General features: G+C 46.1%; 1 pseudogene; it reads right to left on the bottom strand.

Annotated features, from left to right (window-relative positions):
• Positions 1–585: 585 nt before the first annotated feature.
• LOC144790781 (cytochrome c1, heme protein, mitochondrial pseudogene) lies at positions 586–5,216 on the bottom strand (annotated as a pseudogene).
• Positions 5,217–11,155: the final 5,939 nt, after the last annotated feature.

The following is an 11,155-nucleotide window of genomic DNA, read 5'->3' as shown; positions in this document are numbered from 1 at the left end:
GAGGTGCCCAATAACCAACCACTGACCACCTTATCCCAGCCCTTCCAGTGAACTAGAGTTGCATTTACATGTTGTACTACCAAAGGGGTTAACTATTGAAGCGCCTTTAGCCCTATGGGCGTTTCAGCAAGTTTAAGATCAAAAGTGTGTTTCAGGATCCAGGATCATCTGAAAGCACACGTTTGTGCTTTTAAACTTGCTCCATTTCTTATCTTTAAAAATGTTTTTTTTTTAAAGACACTGTTTGAATTTATTTGTCTGAGAATCAAAAGAACACAATCAATTTGTCTTTGACCCCACGTTCTCTTCTCCTCCCAAGTCCCTTCTGGTCAAAGCCAGGTGATGCTTGGGATTTGTAGACAACCTCAGTGAGGATGACAAGTAAAAGAAGAAAAACAGCAGAGCCATGAACAATAATAATATTAAAAGATAGAAGTTCCTTGTGACTCTGCGGGCTCCTGCTCGGGGATTTAGACGGAGGTGAAAGGCTTTATATAGTCATCTGCACCACGGTGTTGTAACCAACTGCATAGGGCGCCAAATAATGGAGCATATGAAATGCTGAGGTGGTGTGCTTTGGACATTTTACTTAGGTGGCCTATATTTAATCTTCCTGCTTTTCCATACGGATCACTTGTGTCTCTTCAAATAGTACACCACGGGAATAAGGATGGCACCAATCATCAAAACCTTCAGTCCCATGCGCTTGCGCTGGTCATGTTCTGGCTTAGCTGCTCACCTAAGGAATGCGCATACATCCATAGCGACCTGAGACATGGTAGTTGTAGTGCCATCATCAAACTCCAGATTCTCATTGTAAATAGGCGGTGCCATGCCAATAGCCTGGCCAGGAAAGTAGGGGTTGTAATACAAGCCATCTTTTTTGGTGACCCCTGTGAGAGCATCACAGTAGCCAGTCAAAAGAGAGAAGATGTAATCCTCACCACCGTGCCTAGCATTGACAATGTAGCTCAGATCAGGGGGCAATGCCCCATTGTTCGCTGTCTGGGATCCCTTCACATTAGTATATGGCTTGGGGAAGTAATCAGACAGCTTGCCTGGCCGGGTAAACAAATCTCCATTTTCATCAGGGCCATCTATCACTTCACACTCCTCTGCTAAAGCCTTTGCTTCCGCTTCTTTGTAACTGACTCCCACCATATTTTGGAAGGCCAGGTATTCCATGCTCTGGCAGGCAGCACACACCTGTTTGTATACCTGCTAACCACGACGAACACCTCTGTGATCAAAGGCAGAAAAAGGACCGTGGTGGCTCCAAGGATACTTTGGAGGATGCAGCTCTAAATCACTGGCTTTTAACGATCTGTGTGGAGCCAGGGCTAAGCCAGTCCCTCCAGCAGCTAGGGTGACCAACCGTATGTAAATTTCACGGACCGTCCGTAATTGGGACCTCACGTCCGTTGTCCGTGAGGATCCCTTTTACGGACGCCTTTTGTCCGTAATTTTGGCCTCTGGGAACAGCTCTGCTCCCTGTGAGAATCCTCTACCCCTGATGGGGCGCCTCGCGCTCCTCTGAATGCAGGAGCAGCCCCACCTTGCCCATTGTCATTCTAAATGAGGCAGATTGCCACATACAGAATGACAATGGGCACGTCTGGATTGAAAAGCAGGTGTGGGCCTCCTCCAGCCTCGGGCCTCTTTTCAGAAGGAAGACATGTAGGATAACATCCTTACTGCTACGAGAGAATCCAGTTAATCAAAATAAGGTGGTGAAAGAAGTTTAAAAATAAGCGTTATAGTTTTTTCACAGTGTCCTCATTTTAGAACGGATGCATTTTTAATATTCTATTCAAGGAAGTTCATGTTTGCTGTTTTTTTACTTTATGCAACTAACAACCATTGACAAAGCCTATAGTTCTGGCTTGTTGCAGCTGTAACATTACATGTTTTATTATATATCTGGATGCAATGACAAAAACAACATAATACCAGTTGCGCGAAACACTATGCTAAGCACAGATTTTTAGCCTAGGTGTTTTAACCCACACCCTTAATTACATCGAACACCCCCTTTGGAGAAACTCCCCTGTTTTGTCATCCCACTTAAAGCCAGGAAACAACACCATGCCACAATCACCTCACAACCTGGCACTGTGCATCATGCATGACTCAGGACGTCCAAGGTTTCAGGTTGACTATGTGCAGGGGCATCTTGAACCCCTCCCTTTGCTTTAGGAACTACAGCGGGGAGGGGGGGGATTAGTTCCTGATGGGTCTCTTCTGTCTGCATCTCTGCACTCAATTAATGTAAAAAGGTGGGTGAGAGAATAAGTGAAGGGATTGGTGGATGGCTAGATGGATTAGTGAAAGGGTGAATGGATGAATGAAAGGGTGAATGATGAGAGAAAGAATGGTTGGATGGATGAATGAAATGATGGATGTATTGATGAATTGATAAGTGAAAGGATGACTGGATGGACAGATGTGTGAAAGGGTGGATGTAAGGATGGATGAGTGAGTGAAAGGAAGGGTACATGGGCAAAAGGTTGGATTGATGAGTGAAAAGGTGGATGGATGAGAGAAAAGATGGATGGATGATTGAAAGGATGGATGAGTTATAGGGTCAATGGGTAGATTCATGAATGGATGAGTAGATGGATGGTTGGATGGACGGCTAAGTGAAAGGGTCAGTGGAGAGAGAAAGGGAGGATGGATGTGTGGATGACTGAAAGGGTGAATGTGTGGAAGGATGAGTGACTGGTTGGATGGATGAGTAAGTGAAAGGGTGGCTGGATAGGTGAAAGTGTAAATGGTTGGATGGATGAGTAAGTGAAAGGGTGGCTGGATAGGTGAAAGTGTAAATGGTTGGATGGATGAGTGAATGGATGGATGGGTGGGTGGAAGAGTGGATGGATGAGTGTGTGAATAGATAGGGTGAAAGGGTGGATGGATGGATAATGGATGGATGAGTAAAAGGGTGGATGGAGGGATGGATGAGTGAAATGATGGATGGAATGATACATGATGAATAGGTTTGCAAATGGTTGAATATGTTTGGATATGGATTAGCTGCATCTTATGCTTGCCACTTTACATCTCACACTATCTATCCGGGCAGATCTTCCCGACCATTTCTCTCACGATACACGCCTGCTCAGGACCATGAATCGTAAACAAAATATCAGATTGGGCAACCCAGTGCTGTAACCACATATAGATTATTATCATATGAAATACCACAAAAAGACCTGCACAGTTGAACAAAGCTGCATGCATACTGAAAAACCGTGAAGTATACGATTGTTTCAACCTAACTGTGCTTAATTTTTAATTAATTAATCCGGAACTTCAGGATTGCTGAGAAGTCGGCTCGCTGCCATTGTGCACGCCGAGTGGAATCTGCTCGACTGTAGAGCAAGGCAGTATCGTCTGCATCAAAAAGAGTGCGTAAAATTGGAACTCTGCCCCCACAAGACCCGAAATCATTTAATTTGCGGAATGGATGGATACTAAAGACTGATGACACTATGTCTATCACATAGAAATGGAGGCATTGAACTTCCAACTCGCTGCAAGAGAGTAAATCGTGCTCTGCAAGGTTGTTGTTTACCGAATTGAAACGGAGGCTTATGACAAAAAATTTTTACAGGCAAAAAATTAGAAAGTCCTGATGATGATCCCAGTTCACTAGGAGCCAGGGGATCGAAACGCCGTCGACACTTTTTGACAATTCTGTAACCTGTCTATTATGTTATTTTTGTTACAGTTATTGTTTGTCCTAAATTGCTTTTGATTGGTATTAATGATGCAAGGGACAATTGGCTCCCATGTTCTTTTTGCCTGAATTTCTTTGCTTTCTCTTTGTCTATTTCTTATTTTCCTTCCCCGAACGTTGTTCGAGTGTACTTTGGATAGGTGCAGGCTTGTACCCTATCAACTCTTGAATCAGACCCTGTGGTCATTGTAATTATTTTTTATACTTGAATTAAAATTCAGGCCCGGCTGGGCACTGAAAAACTCTGAGATATAGCACTGATTGGAGTCTATATGTTATATTGAACTGATAAATTCCTTATTCTAAGGACCATTGTTTTCTTTAATAATCTATTGCCCAAGGTCCTTGGTACTTCTTTGGGTTCCCTTGTTTTTTGAAAAGAATGCATCGTAACAGCAGCATACGTAGGGGGAGCATCAAAGGTTCCTATTCTGGGTACTGCCACACCTCAGTTAACAAATCTTGGGGGGCATGAGCTGGCCAAGAAGGTCTGTGATGTGGAAATAGCAGGGTCACATTGTGCTCCCTTCTCCTCGATCAGTAGGTCCAGGGAGCAGGGGATGATCCCACCATCTACTAAGCAGACACAGGGGTTAGGGCTCTTACAGTGCCCTGCACTGACAGGCCTTTACTAGTTCCTATGGGGAGTCCTCCCCAATAGGCAAGCAGCTGGCAATCACTTAACACAGGCCTCCTGGGAGCTGGTACTCAGCTCACAACCAAGTTCTAATTCAGGATACCGCTCCCTTCCCAGGACATCACATATGCAGTCAGGCAATCTCGTTGTCGGTATCTTCTATGGAAGCCCCACAGGCACTCACTGCAGGGTCCTGAATGTCGCCACTTGCCACTCACCTCCTCACATCAGAGCACAGCACTCTACGTGGAGTCACTCATTGCTAAACCATGTTTCAACGCTCCTGCACCGTAGCTGCGCAAGCAGGCCTCGCCATAAATTCTGGGTCAGTACAGTCCTTGATTTACTCCATTCCGCATAACGGCTATTAGCTCACTTCCCCAGCAGAAATTTAGGCTCCCTCTGATGCAGCAATGCAATAGGGAAGGTTCAGGTGCCTCAGTCAAATTAGGATAATTAACGGATACATCTAGCCGTCTGGCAAAGCCCCACTAAGTTTGCGGCCATCTTGAAGCTGGACTCTCTAGCGCCCCCAGGGCCTACACTTCTATAAACAGTTGTAGCGTAGGGATGAAGCTGCTGTGAGGCTGATGGGCAGCAGATTCTCTTGTGCTAACTGCCAAATATTCCAATGGCATCTGTGACACCATCAGCACGTTTTGGCTTTTTTGTCAGTATGTTTGAATTAGTAAACCTACATTGAAATGTTAAAATGAAACTTTGAACTCCATAATGCATTATGCTACTGGCAAAAAGCCTGAATTTCTAAAGATGTTGATATGACAAGGATCCACTTGGGCATAAATGTTGGTACAAGTCCTCCTTACCTTCAGCATCAGCCATCATTGCCTAGGGGCAGTGCTGCATCACTGGGCTGCAGCTGGTCTTACCTTCTGTTTGGAGCCTAGCCTGGTTGCATGTCATGCAGCACCCACTTAACAGCCGGTAGGAGAAGAGAAGTCATTGTGTCCTAGCCCAGGATTCACATTAAATGATAAACTTTCCGACTGCCAATTAGGGCTTTGAAGATATTGCAAGTGCAGACCAGGATAGGGGATGAAGGGTAAAGTGATAGGCAATCTTGAAGGGATGGATAGCCTTTGAAGGTGGTTATTCTCTTTGGGTGAGTGAGCTCTGAAGCCCTTCCACAGCACACCATATACTCATATCTTTGGCCCAGAAATCTACCCTGATGGGGAGCTTTAAAAACACCATTGGGATTGAAGACATCACATGGAATGGGCAGTGAATTTTTAAAGAACTTTTTTTATAATCCAAATGTCATACGTGACATTCATTCTCATTGGTGTGATGATGAGATGACATCATCATCCACAGCCATGTGTCTATGCCTGAGCTTTGGTTGGGACCCCTGAAAAAAGGGAGATAGCCATGAGTGAGAAACTCACATAGGGACTGCTGCCCATGGGACGGCCTAAGAATCTCTTTGGTGAACGATAAGTTTGGTGGAGTCCACCAACAACTTTCAATACAAGTCAACCACGGCTTCCAAGCCCTATGTGATGGCCTATCAGACTAAGTTATCATGATGACTAAAATGCTGGAGCAGTTCTTTACTATCAAGTCTTCCATCAGTCTCTCTCCTCAGACTGTCCCTTCCATAACCACTGTGAGCGACTCCCTATCCTCAGGCATCTTTCTAAATAACCTCAAGACTTACTAGATTAAGGCAATCACGAAGAAGCAAACTTTAATCAAGAACACTCTACCTGCTACTCACCAATCCCTAATAGGCTAATTGAAGCTTTATGAAACAGGGTCTTTCACACAGATCTCAAACGTCATGTAAATTGCCTACTGTATGACCAACAAACTGGCTTCCAACTTCGAAAAGGAGGAGAATCCACAATTATCTTCTTCTGGGATGACTCAAAGACCACAACAGATAGAAATTGAGTTGTTGTCCTGTTTACTTGCGGACCTGTGAGCTGTCTTTGACACAGCCCACCATCTCACTACACCATGAAGCTTAGAGGATCTTGTTATTCAAGCATCCATATCCTCAAGGTAGCAAAAACCTACAAACCTTGACTCTTCAGATTTTGAGTATTTCATCTAAGCCATAGATCAATGATCCTGAGGAGCAAGTTAATACTACTTGAGAACTAATTGTCATCTGTAGGAACAGGAAATTATTACCTGTATGAAACTGGCTCGCTATCTAGTGTACCAAATAGAAGCATTCTGTGCAGAGTCCAGTGGGTCTCCAATTGTCTTACAGAGGCTAAAGCAGGTATAACTAACACTTTCTTTTGTGGGAGTGTGGGTAAGCAGTTAGGCTTATTAGAGGGTAGTGGTAAGCATTTGTTGTAATACCAGAGGCATTACATGAGACACACACTCAAAGAATAAATCTGAGTCCGAATTGGAAAAACACTTCTTTTTTAACAACCTAGAATTTCATTCAAAGGTAAGTACTATTTTCAGTAGCAATGCATACAGGTAATTAACTTTTAAAGTTGTGCGCTTTTATGCACAATGCAATCCTATATAAGGAAAAGTCAAAGCTGCAAAAAGGTAGGTATCGTTAGTTTCGGGGCTCCCCTTCTGGGTTCAGAGATGTAGTAGGTCAAGGCCCAAAGTACTACCAGCAGAACTTCGGGAACCACCTGGATTCTACCAGCAGCAGTGTGCTGGTAAAGATGATAGCTGGTGCTACAGAGAAGGGGTACCACCCAAAAAACAGAGACAAAGGGGGACTTGGGGACATGTCAGAGAGCCACTAAATGGGGGCTTGGGTCACAGGGGATCTTAGAGCAAGGGGGCACTGCCAGTTTGTTGGGACCAGGGTCGGGCAGCCTGGGTCAGAGTGGTTAGGTTGTCTGGATTGTGTGCTCAAAGATGCTCCTTATTGGCAGGGACAAACAGCTGGCAGGGGCCTAATCAAGGCAGCTAGGCCACTCACGAAGTAGGTCTCAGCCATGCTGATGTCTGTTTACAGCTGCATGGTCCTGGTGCAGTGGGAATCCGGACTGGACTCTCACTGTTTGTGTTTGTTGCAGGTCATCTGGTACCCTGGGAGTTGGTGCTGCACAGCTCTGGTTGGTCCTGGTGTCTTCACACTCAGTGAGTAGACAGATCTGACCTACCAGAGCACAAGTACATTCTCCTGATCATCTGCAGTGTCAGTCGGGCCAGGGAACTGCAAGGCCGTGGACCGAACTCTGCTTGTAGGGGAGTAGCTCCTCCACTCCAAGGGAGACTGTAGGTGATTTTTTAAGTGCTGGCAGGCTACCCAAGGATTTGGTAGTTCTTCAGCTCGCAGGACAAGTCAAACTGCCGTGATTGTCGTGAGAGGGCTGAGGCCAGGCAGGGTTTTGTGGTAAAAGTCCACAGTTTTGCTGCAGTTCACGCCAGGCAGGCAGTTACTATTCTTCATCTTTCTTTTCTTGATCCAAATTTGAGTTCTTGGGTTCAGGGTGGCACCTATATACTCAATTTAGGAGTGTTTAAGGAGAGTGACAGGTAGTAGCCAATGGCCTACCTACCTTTAAGGTATAAACACCCTTTATATGACCACATCCTGTAGGAGGTGGGCATAGACTTGACTCTAGAATGCTAATTCCATCCAAAAACAAGATAAAGGAGTCTGAAAAGTGGTGTCCATTCAGCTGGCCCACCCTAGGGGTGGTGCTGGCTGAATGTGGGCACATCTCCTAATCTTACAAATGTTTCTGCTTGTCTTGATGCCAAAAGTGGACCCAGGACAAGGAGTTGGGCATCTCCAGTATCTGGAGAGGCCTAGATCACATAACAAAGGCAGAAGGGCCTTTGAAGGTCCCCCCCTCAAATTCACATCCTGCATGAAGGAGTTGTGAACACCTTCGCCCATAGCAGGCTTTGCTCCTGGCCTCAGAGAGCGAAGACTCTCACTTGAAGAGTTCAGAAATCTGTCTATGGTGGCTGGCTGGTCAAGACCAGTCAGTAAACACACTACTAAACGTTAGGTTTTCAGGGGGCTTCTCTAAGGGGTACCATCTGGATGCATTGCTTAATAAATCTGTCACTGGCATCAGTGTTCGTTTATCAAGATGAGGTTTTTGGTACCAAACACCTTGGGTTACAGTGAAGCCATCATGCAACTGGGGACTCTCCTGGTCTTGGTCAGAGTCAAAGCTCTCCCCCCACGCAGCTCTACCATTGTGGGTCTGCCCTTAGCACAGCTCGAGCTCCTTCCAGGTAGGTGTTCGAGGCCCTCCTCCACCCGTAGGCTCCTACTAGCGCCTCTTCCCTGGTGGTCTAGTGAAAGAGATTGCTCTTCTGCTAGTCCACTCTGTGTGTGTCATCCTTTTTTCTGTCTGCTTTTTCCCTGTTTTGCCTTTTCTCTGTTTCCCTCTTTCTGTTTGCCTCTTTCAGTTTGCCTTTTCTGTTTTCTCTTTTGGTTTCTGTTTTTCCATTTGCTCCCCACCTCTGCCCCAGCAGCCCCTCCTCCTCAGCATGTTGCTCCCACTTCCGCCTCCCATCTGCTCCCCCACCCGACCCCTACTTAATGGCAGACACTGTGCAGCCATGCCAAAGGCAAGCCCATCTGAGCCCATCCTCAACCTGTCCCGACCCAACTGAGACCAGCGCCAGGGTCCCTGGTCCCCGACCCCCTGCCCGGTACGACCCCAGTATTCTTCACGCACTTAACCCCAGACGCAACAACAACTGCCAACTCTCAATGCCGAGCAACAACCATGGCCCGATCGCCTGCGGACACTGTCGCCGCATCTTCACCCACCTCAAAACCCTGGAAGCCAACCCACCGACACCAATGCACACAAACCACTTAATTGCATCCTCCTCAATGTGCGCTCCCTGCAAAGACAAGCCATTGAAATCTGGGACCTTCTCAACACCCACACACCTGATGTCACCTTCCTCACAGAGACCTGGACCAATTACAGCTCAGCACTCGACATCACAACCGCCATCCCTGGTGGATACAAGATTCTGAGGAAGGACTGTCACAACGCCCAGGAGGAAGCCTCACCATCGTCCACAAAAGCTCCCTCCGACTGACCACCACCAACAAGGACAATGCCTTGCCCCCCCATGGAACACATCCACTTCCAGATCCGGCCCAACCCCAAAACAACACTTCCCAGAACACTCACATACAGACCTACTGGACCCCGCATCCCCTTCACCAATGTCATTGCAGACTACATTGCACCACACGCATTCACCTCTACAGACTACACACCACTCGGAGACCTGATTTCCACCTGGACAACCACTGCGATCCCAACACCACCACCCTCCTGGAGAATCTCACCAACATAGAACTGAAGCAACTCTTCTCCACCCCACTCACACTGCAGGACACATATTTGACCCTATTTTCACCAGAGGAAACAACATTTACTTCAGCCACACGATGGAACTGCTCTGGACAGACCACAACTGCATCCACTTCTTCACAAAACCCACCGCACACATGCACACACACCACCTCCCACACAAAAGCTGGAACAAAGTCCCTGAAGAACATCTTACTGCTACCCTCACCGACACTCCACCCGCTACCACAACAGAAGCCAACACAGCAGCAAATAACATCAACCAATGGATTGCCAACTACACCCTTGCCTGAAGATTTGGTAATTTTCGCTATCTGGGAATACTTACTAATATAACAAAGAACTTGGCACAGAAGCTGAAATATGAAAAAGACATCTTTATTAAATAAAATTAAGTGAGGATACGTCACCCAACTGCCTTAGCAATTGAATGAGGCAGTCTGCTGAATGGTCTCAGCACAGACCTTTTATACCATTTATTATGCCCTAGGCACACATTATCTCTTTGAAGTACATTATTGTTGGTCACTCCCAGGACGTGCACACAAAGCACTGTATGATGACAAACCCACTTTTCAGTTTGTCCAGCCCAAAATTAATCATCAAACAAACCCATAATAAACATTCTTCTTTAGACAAGCTGGACAAGACCCATAATGAAAAGGCCCGCAGCACACATCATAAATAGACCATAAAGAAGGAACAGAAACAGATAGGAGCAAGATAAAGGGGTGTGTGCGTGTACAATAAACATTGCAATGTCCTGCTCTTTGATCTCTATCTGACCAGCTGCCTAACAAGGAACTGGCTCAACGAGGTCAGCCTCGGGCAAGGGAGTCAGCTTTCGCCAGGGCATGCAGGAGTCAGCACAAACCCATGCTAAGGTTATGTCCTTAAATACTTGTTCTGCCACAGTGAGGGCCTACTGTAAGGGCAATCCACAAAATGGCTGCCGTTCACAAAATGGAAGCCAAGGGTACCAGGACGAAAATGACGATTTCAAGGTGAAATCGTTACTGGAATATGACGAAAATGCTTGTACATAGTGTACTAGCCATTCTCGGTCTTCTGATACCAAAATCGTCATGCTACGACAAAGTTCTCCAGAACAGCGCAAGACAACACAACCAGAAAGCTAACTGGTTCACCACAGACCTCCTCGATTCTAAACACTCCTTTTGACAATTGGAGAAGACGTGGGGAAACAATAAAACCACAGAAGCACGCTCCGCCTACAAAACGGCCATCACAGCACACCACCAACTCATCAAACCAACAAAGAAAAACTTCATTCAAAACAGATTCCTCTCCAATGCCCACAACTCCAAGGACCTCTTCACCATCCTACAGGAATTCACCAAACCCAACAGCGAAACAACCGACGTTCTTCCCTCCCAAGACCTCTGAGACAAACTCCGCTTTTTTCTCTTACCACAAGATCAAGACGCTCTACAACAACTTCGACGACCATCGCCA

This window comes from Lissotriton helveticus, chromosome 11 (genome assembly GCF_964261635.1).
Source record: "Lissotriton helveticus chromosome 11, aLisHel1.1, whole genome shotgun sequence".
Lineage (NCBI taxonomy): Eukaryota > Metazoa > Chordata > Amphibia > Caudata > Salamandridae > Lissotriton > Lissotriton helveticus.
This window is presented reverse-complemented; position numbering and strand designations above follow the sequence as displayed.